A 9,875-nucleotide genomic window follows, 5' to 3' on the forward strand; every position below is an offset into this window, starting at 1 on the left:
TGATTTGCACAGGATAAAAGCATTATGTGATGTACTGTCAAGATTATGACCAGGATGGATGGGATTCATCATCAGATTGCCATGAACATTGATTAACAGCTGTATAAAAAAGTGGATTTTAATATTTCATACTTCTTTTCTATTCTTTAATATGCTTTACAAAGATAGAGAAGGGTGTGCCCTGATGTTAAAGCATTATGATGCACAGTAGGTTAGATTATAAGTTGTATATGTGATTCTTCATAGACTACACAGTGAGATAATGCCTTTTTGCTGCAAAGTGAAATTGTTAAAGTGTTACAGCTTGCCGCAAACAAAATTATAATGTTCTAGTTATTAGCCACTTCCATATATTTTAGTATTATAAGGGTACTGGTAATTATGGTGATCCATCACTGTTGACTTATTCTGCTCATTTTATGTGTTGTTGTTCGTTCTGGATAGGCGTGTCGACTAAAAGGCAAAATGTAAACGTAAATGTGATAGATATTGAGTACTTAAGCACAACATGTCACTGTCAACGTCACTGTCAGCTGAGACAGCACACAGGCCTCCGGAGAGACGCAAACATCGTGTCACATACTTTCTCTCACTCCAAAAAAACACACAAGCCCCTGAATCTAAACTTTGCAACCGTGCAGACCAAAGTCATGATGCTGAGGTGTTCACTGGGGGATAGCAGCGTGAGTCATCCGCAGCCCAATCTGCGCTACTCTACTGTAGGCCTACCTCTCCACCCCCGAGGCTGCCTATTAAGGGCCTGTGAAGCGCAGTGGACAGAATTTCAATGAGCAGACTCATTCCTCTGTCTGTCCGTTCGTACGTACAGGGTGTGCGGGCGCGGCTCTACGTTGCATGAATATAACAATTTGGCACAAGCAGAATTGCTGAGATGCCTCTTTTCTCTCCGCTCATCTTCCTCCTATCTCACTCCGTCTTTCATTCCCTTTCTCTAGTTTGCTCTCTGTATTCTCCTTGCTCTGTTCCCCTCACTCCCCTTCCCTCTCTGTGGGTTCTTTTCCCTTTTCTGCCGTCCTTAGCAGTTTACAAAGGAGAGAGCCGCGCGCCAATCGGATGACTGGTCAGCCTTAGTCAACGTTGTCATTACTGGAACCCGACAGGCCTAATGTTGATTTATACACATCGCTGAGCTCCAAAACAGCGCTAAAAATAAAGCTTGCAATATCCCCGGGCCGCCCGGGGCAGATAATGTACTCCTGCAAGCATGGCGAACCGAAGCAGTTACTCTCTAGGCAAGGAGGCACCACACAGCACACATGCCATTACTGTGACCTCGGCTGCACCAGTATCACACATTAGCGCCTTCAGCCGAATCACTGAAAAAACGTACCAACAGAATTCAGATGTTATGTTTTGGGTTTTTTTGCCCCCCAAAAAAATGAATGCGTGTGTGAATGTGTTGCCGGATGGTGATAAGAATGCAGTGCTGCGGTTTGAAAAGCTGTGAGTCAGAGCAGAGGATGTACAGTAGGCTGCTGTCAGTGCTGAGTCAAGGGGGATGTCAAGTGTCAGCAGCGGGGTCGCAGAGGCCCAGGAGGACGAGGCTTCACGCTGAACAAGCACATTGGTTATGGCTGCAACTTCTGGTATACGCAGGGACAGAGGAAGGCTAGCTCATTAGCCTTATATTAGTTTTAGCCATGCTAGTGACTTGGTATAAGCAGAAAGCGTGATAGATAATCATCAAAATTCGAATAGATGTGTTGTACCCCTGGAGAAAATTACATATGTTATAAGGAAGATATGACTGCTTTCTGAAAATTTGACAGCCGTACATTGACTCCACTGAAACCTTGCCTTTGTCAACAATGGAAATGTATAATACAGATATGATGAAGTGATTCTGTCCAAATTATCTCTGATGAAACTGATCTAAAATGTCTCTACCTTGTAATTTAGTTATTTATTTATTAATTTATATTCAGTGTTATGTTTGCTTATTACTTTGTATGTCCTAAAAAACTGAAAAAAAATAAATAATAATAATAATATATAAAAGAAAAATAAATAAATCATCTAAATTCAAAACCACGAGGCTCGGCTTCATTAAAGGGGCAATAAGTCAGGTTTTTACTGCCCCACAGCACAAAATGGCCATAATATATCTGCGGGGGGATGATAGGTTTGTAGATAAATTCCAACGACTCAATGATTAACTCACCAGGTGCTGAGATTTATGGCTTTCAAAACTCACTTTCCGGCTCATATTCTGTTTTAGAACAAAATCTCCCTAACCATTGTAATTTCAAGCCTTAATGCCCCTTTAATGATCGAATCATATAGCCTAGGATGTTGATTTATTCTGGATATAACACTGACTTGAGCTCATGCTATTGCTTTATCATTAAACACCTGTTACTGCAAGTTTCCATAAGTTGTTTCAGAGTTGAGCGGTGGAAGTTTGCATTAGCCATGTCCGCTTTATGATCTAGCATCAGTGATAAAGACTCATGACAGCGTAAAATAATTCACCATGACTTAAAATGAAACGACACACTACAACAAACTTTTGAGTTGTAAACTGAAATGTAGGACTCGCCTTGGGTGAAATAAATCAATCTAGGTCACAATCTCAACATTTCTGAGTAAATGTGGTAGTATCTGTATTTTAGGCTGTAAATCTGGCTCATTCTCCCTCCTCCTCCTCAAATGGAAACCGCAACCAGTGTGCAGACTATAAACTCAGATCAGAGAGGGGTGGTCCATTGCAAAAATACCACGAGACTGTCACTCTCCAGGAGGATGTACGCAGTGGTGGATGAAGTACTGAGATCTTTTACTTTAAGTAAAAGTAGCAATACAACAATGTAAAGATACTCCATTACAAGTAAAAGCATTCAAAATTGGCAGCAAAATGTACTTAGATTATCAAAGTAAAAGTACTCATTATGCAAACTGTCCCCATTTAGAGAGTTATATTTTTCACAAATTATTGGAATATTAATACTGATTTATTGACATACATGTACATGTAAGCAGCATTTTAAAGTTGTCAACGTGAAGCTAATCTTAACAATTTAGCTATACTTTTGGGTAGTCTATAGTAATCTATAACAATGCTATTTTATAGTTATTTTATAAAGATGATCAAATGTTTTAAATATAAAATATTGATCTGAAAACTAAGTAGTAACTATAGCTGTGAAATAAATGTAATGGAGTAAAAAGTACAATATTTCCCTCTAAAATGTGGTGGCGCATAAGTACAAAGTAGCATAAAATGGAAATACTCAAGTTAACTACAAGTACCTCAAAATTGTACTTAAGTACAGTACTTGAGTAAATGTACTTAGTTACTTTCCACCACTGGATGTATGGTATATCTCATAGACATTTCCCCTCAGCCTCCCAGGTCTTCACCAACACACATCTTTTGTCATAGTGCTGCAGAAAGGAACAAACTTGGAGGCAACATAACTCCACCTCACTTAAATCTGGCAATCTGGCCACAGGTGAGCATTCTGACACTGCGATACAACAAGTACACGTTCTGTGCAGTCCCACGGCCCATTTGTGGCAATGACATATAGTTCCTTCGAGAAGACGATTGTGGGAGTTGTGCGAAAATTAGCAGCCAAGGTGGGATGATTCACAGTTAAAGTTACATTTTCAAGATAATACAACTTTCACCCGAACTGAATTTGCCTCTTGATGACCTCATCAATGTGGCGATAGCGGGAAGGTGAGAATACCGAGTGTTGTACTAATCACCAGCGTGTATATTTGTGAGACATTTGTGTGTGTTGTGTAACATTTCCATACATTTTATGCACTTTATGTATCTGTGCATGTGTCTACTTTTCCACCATTGAGCAATACTGTAATCGAGGATATCCCCAGGTATGCAGGTTACACCTCTTTCGCTGGCCAATTAATGTATACCCACCTATCAGCCTAAATACTATTTAAATATGTACAAAGCTTGGGTCGGGGTGTGCCCAACTCCTAAGCATATACCCCCCTTCTATCAGCACTATACTGTACCCACTTCCCCAGTACTACAAGTACTGTACCCCTCTTCAGAGTACTACAGCCCCTTCTTCAGTACTATACCCACCTGCCATCAGTACTGTACCCTTCTTCAGGGTACTGCACCCCCTTCCTCAGTACTGTACCCCCTCTTTAGGGTACTATTCCCTCCTCTTCAGCACTATACCCACCTTCCCTCAGAACTATACCCTCTTCAAGTCCCCATGAAATGAACTCCCATTACCTTTACCTCCTGGAAAACACAGTATCTTTCATGGTGATCTCATGCTGCACTAGTAAACGTAAAAGTAAGTTTCTAACCAATAAAACTATCAGTTTTTTTAACAATCCCGCCCCTCCACTCCCCTCCCATCAAATGACATTGCCTCTCTCTCCCTGACTCTCTCCCTGACTGATATTCCATTGGTTTAGACTTTTGAATGATCCCTCTCTGCATCATGTCCCGCCCCCACATCCTGTTTCAACAGGAAATGCATCAAATCCATAAAATAAAGATGCCATTTCTTGGGGTCTTTCAGTATTATACCCCGTTCCTCAGTACTATACCCTCCTCTTCAGCACTATACCGACTTCTTCACCTACCACTACAACACTGCTTTGGATACATGTGTTAATGTGCGGTATATGAGCAAAGGCAATGTGTCCATCTATGTGTATCTGTGTGTGTGCACGCACAATGTCAGTGTGTGTGTGAGCTGTGTGTGTGTGTGTACACTGAGTGTAGAAAATACTAGGAATACCTGCTCTTTCCATACAGTAGACCTGCCAAGTGAATCCAGGCGAAAGCTTTGATCCTTTATTAATTTCACCTACTACAATAAATCCACTTCAACCATGAAGGAGAGATGTTAGATGAGAGCTGAGGAGGCGGGGTAAAGATGTGTGTGGGTGTGTGTGTGTGTGTGTGAGTGAGAGAGAGAGGGAGAGAGAGTATTCTCACCTATCAGATCATTCACCCAGCCCTCGCGCGGCGCGTCCCGGGTTCCCCATTGCTCACCCAAAGCGTCCACACGGCGTCACTGTTGCTGCGCTGCTAGCGCCTCGAATCCGCCCCCAACTCCACCACACAGGAAACAAGGTTACTGCCCAAGAGATGTCACTTCCGAAACACCCACTCCCGCTCGCTCGCTCGCGCTCGCTCCCTCACGCCCCCAGCCTATTGCCATGACAACCGAGAAAAGAATAGAATATAAGTGAGTGTTAAAGAGACAGAGGGATCAGAGAGACAGGGAGAAAGAGAGATGGAGAGAGAGAGAGAGACAGAGGGAGAGGAATAGTGGAGAAGACAGTGAAGAAGAGTAGAGGAGGAGAGGAAGAGAATGGAGAGAGAGAGGAGAGGAGAGAGAATGAGTGGGCGGGGAAAGGATGGATGACAGAGGAGGGGGTGAGAGAGAGAGAGTGAGAGAGATTGAGAGAGAGAGAGAGAGAGAGAGAGAGAGAGGGGAGGGGGGAGAGAGAGGAGGCATGTGGTGGGATGTGATCGGGGAAAGGGAAGAGAAGAGAGGTGTAGATGCCGTGGATGCCGTGGAGAAGGAGAGAGAGAAATGAAGTGATGAGATAGAGAGAGAGAGGGAGATAGAGAGAGAGAGAGAGAGGGAAAGAGGGAAGGAAGGGAGGAAGGAAGGAGGACACTTTTTTGGGAATAGGGAGCCCACATCTTGTTCCCATAGCAACACAGCCATCCATGAAATACTGACTTGTACCTCCCTCTCTCTCTTTCTCTCTCTCTCTGTCTCTCCATCCCTCCCCCTCTCCTTTTCTCTTTCCATCTCTAACTATATATACACACACACACGCACACACACACACACACACACACACACACACCATGAGCATAAGTTGGCACTGAGACATATATGCAGTAATCCAAGCTCTGCAACGTTGTCAAACACATCAAAATGTACCAAATATATCATCGATGCATTGCTCCGCAGAAATCAGTCCGGGGTTTTTTGGACGCACTGTAGTTGTATCTTGATAGTGAGGGAAGTTGGGATGTACAGATATGGATGTCAGCCATCTACATGAGCCGATTACGGAGATAAAACCGGAATGCGATACGTCTGAGGCGGGGGGGAAATCGATGCGGCCATCATCCCGCCATGAATCCAAATGAAGTCCAACTTTCTGCACTAACTCCTGGCAGCCTTTTCTCCCCCTCCCCTCCCGCCCTTACCCATCCATCTCTCCCGCCCTCCTCCTTCTACCCATCTGCCTCTCTCTCTCTCGCTCTCTCGCTCTCTCTCTCTCTCTCTGGCTCCCTCTCTCGTTCTCTCGCTCTCTCTCTCTCTCTGGCTTCTTCCTAGATGTGGCCCTCTCTTTCTACCCCCTGTAGATGTTTAATCTCGATCTCTCTGCCTTTTCTCAGTATTGTTGTTGTTTTCCCCTTGTCCCTCTCCCGTCCCTCTTTTATCCTCGATATTCCTCTTTTTTGGGGGCTTAGAAACGAAATTATCTGTTCTCACATCCCGTTTGCCATCCACCTCTCTCTCTCTCTCTCTGTCACACAGTATCTACATATTGCTCTCTCACTCCTCTCTCTTCTCTCACACTCAGTCGCTCTATTTCGAGATCTCTGCAATGTTGTCTCTCTCTCTCTCTCTCTCTCTCTCTCTCTCTTTCTCTCTCTCCCCAAATCTAAATTCAAATTCATCCACCTGCCTTTCAGTCTTCTCTCTCTGGCTTCTCCATAGAAGTGGCCCTACTCTTCTTTCCCTCTACACGTATCTTGATCTCTCTGCCAAATTCAAACTCAAACTCAAACTAAAATATGCAGACAAACTCAAATTGGCATGACAGATGAGAAACACGTGTAGGCATTAACCGACCAATAAATATATAAACGGTTCCATCTCTCCATCTTTGCTTTTGGTGCTTCAGTATTGCATCTATCAGGAGAGCAGCAGGGTGGAAGGATTACGAGGGCCAGTAGTAGCTCAAACAGCCTCAAGATGTCGCTGCCATTCATTTGCATTTACTTGAGTCCGAATGCGACCGATTCAAAGCCTTGGAAGAAATCCTGAAGACGGGATCTGATGCGATTGCTTCCTTGTCGAGGATATGCAAAACAGATATATGTGGGAAAAAAGACACTCAAAAGTTCGTACCATGTAATTACGTACTATGTGACGTCCTGGGTTTGAATCCGGCCTGGGACCTTTGTCGCATGTCATTCCCCCTCTCTCTCACTCAATCTTCCCTGTTTATCTCAACTGTCAACTTTAAAATAAAAGCAAAACTGGGCAAAAGAATAAACTTAAAAAAAAAAAAACACAAATAAAAAGTTTGAATTCATTGTTAAAATCAACTTTGAATGACATCTGAGAAACGGAAAACTCCATGTCTAAGTCCACCATTCACCCTACTGCATGGTGGACTTTTTCTGTTTCTGAGAAGTTAAAAGTTGATTTTTGAGTGTCTATTTTTCACATACTGTATATCTGTTTTGTATATGCTCAAAGGAAGGAAGCCATCGTATCGGAACCCGTTTTTGATCAGCCTCTTCGTGCCACACAGTCCTGTAGTTAAGACTTCCTCCGCGGATTTGAATGGACCTGGCTCGGACTCAAGACGCAAGTAAATGCAAATGAATGACAGTAACATCTCGAGTTGGGCTTGCCTGTTAGAGCTGCAGAGTACAGTAGACCTCTCTCCCTCTCCCTCCCTCTCTCTCTCTCTAACACAGTTTCCCTCTCTCTCTAGTGCTCTCTTACACTCACTCCCACTCTCTCTCATTCTCTTCCCCTCTCTCTCTTTCGCTCGCTCTCTCGCTCCCTCATCCTCTGCCTCTCTCTCTCTCTCTCTCTCTCTCTCTCTCTCTTTCTCTCTCTCGCCCGGTGCCTTTTGCCTACACACTGTTTCTGTCACTGTAGCTGTGTTTCCATCCAAATACTGTTGTGCACTGAGACTCAACTGTTTTTTTTAATTTTTTTTTGGATTGTTCATGCCAAGTCTATGTCATTACCAAATGCGTTTCCGTCACTATTTATCATAGAATTTCTTTATTGACAAAAAAATTCTGCTTCAAATGAGTGTAAGAACTGTTTTGCAAAATTGGAGGAAATTTTATCGAATTTAGCTTTCATTTAGCTTTTCTAATTTGAGACATAATTCACACAAAAAAAAAACACTTGGATGGAAATTCAGCTTCTGCCTCCCTCTAATACACTCTCTCGCTCTCATACGCTCTCCCTGATTTTTTGCTCTTATACTCTCTCACTCTCACTCTCTCCCACCCTCATAACTCTCCACTCCGCCCTCTATTTCTCTCTCTCTATCTCTCTCTCTCTCTCTCTCTCTCTCTCTGACTTTCGCTCTTTCCTGCACTTTGCTCTAAACAGTCCGACAGGCTACACGGCAAATTCTCCAGGTTGCTCTGTAAGTCTCTTTTCGCTCGGGGTGTGAATAAATAAACACTTTGGGGGAAATGAGACGCTGGACACCTCCCTCCCTCTCTCTCTCTCTCTGCTGCTGCTTCATTCAGAGGCGCAGTCCTGCCTCTCCACCTGGCTGTGAAGGTGATATTCACTGTGCTGAGTGGAGAAAATAAAGATGAATGGATGTGTGCGTGTGCGTGTGTGTGTGTGTGTGTGTGTGGCAGGAAAGGGAAGGGGGTATGTGTGTGTTTTTGTGTATGTGATTCTGTGAAGGTGTACGTCTGTATCTGAGGGCATTTGTGTATGTCTGTGTGTGTGTGTGTGTGCGTGTCAGTGTGAGTGTGTGTGTGTGTGTGTGCATGTGAGCATGTGTGCTTAGGACCACAAAACTTTTTTAGAGTCTTAAATACTTGTTCTATGTTCACTGGCACCACATCAGGGTCCTATAGAAGCTACTATGCCATTTTCTATGGATATGCGATGTCACCCTAAAGTTCAGCTGAAGTCCCTCAAACAACGGAAAGATGCAATTGTGCTCAATGTAGATTGGAGTTTTAGTTATATGAACATTTCTTAGAGAGAGAGCTGCAATAGAAGCAGAAATATTCTCACTGGTTGTGTGAAACCTCAGTGGGCTGAGGCAAAGAAACAGTTTTTCTGGCTAGGTAACATTAGACTGAAACCCAGTGAAACTGGCGAGGGGTAAGAGAGAAGGAAGCTAATATTATGAAGCCTAGCGCTCTTGCTACTAACTGAAAAAATGCAATATATTCATACTAAGTTATCTAGGTTAGCTTGTTAGCCTATATAGCTGAAAGTTCAAACTAGCCATACTAGCCTATAGCTAGCTAGGTAAGATAGCTTCTGACCTTCCAAGATCGAATGCCATGGTCATGACAGAATAAATAAAGTCATTGCCATTTATATTTTTTTATTTATATCTTGACCAGAGTTCCTTCTTTGGCATGCAGGTTTGCCAGGTAGCTTACTTGCACTCCAAAAAACTGTAGTCCTTTGGCTCCGCCCACTGAGGTTTAACTCAACCAATGAGATTATTTCTGCCTCCAGAGCAGCTCTTCCTCCAAGAAATGTTCAGTCTGCATTGTCAACATCAGCTGACGTTCAGCAACTGAGTTCTCAAGCTGCTTGCAGTGTGAGCGCACAATTATGTGACAATGTATTCGTCCCTCTCCCAAGTGACAAAATATGTTCTTCACAAAATATGTCAAGTCTGCATGTGTGTTTGTTTGTGTGTTCATCTATGATATTTGCTGTGAGTGGCACTGCCTTACACCTGTTGTGTATCCCCCTTTTAATGCACAATATCTATGTATTGGCTTGATATATCTCTTATGAATGTATCATGTTGGATTTTCTTTAGAAAAACACATTTTCCAAAGCAGGACATTCAACTGAACTGAGATGAACTGAACAACAATGCTGCCATTTGCACAGGTAAGCGCATCTCGCACCTCGCCCCCTGACCCC

Source organism: Centroberyx affinis, unplaced genomic scaffold, assembly GCF_046629955.1.
Source record: "Centroberyx affinis isolate AG114_WGS23_722 - 3 ecotype Tasmania unplaced genomic scaffold, CSIRO-AGI_Caff_v1 ptg000948l_1, whole genome shotgun sequence".
Lineage (NCBI taxonomy): Eukaryota > Metazoa > Chordata > Actinopteri > Beryciformes > Berycidae > Centroberyx > Centroberyx affinis.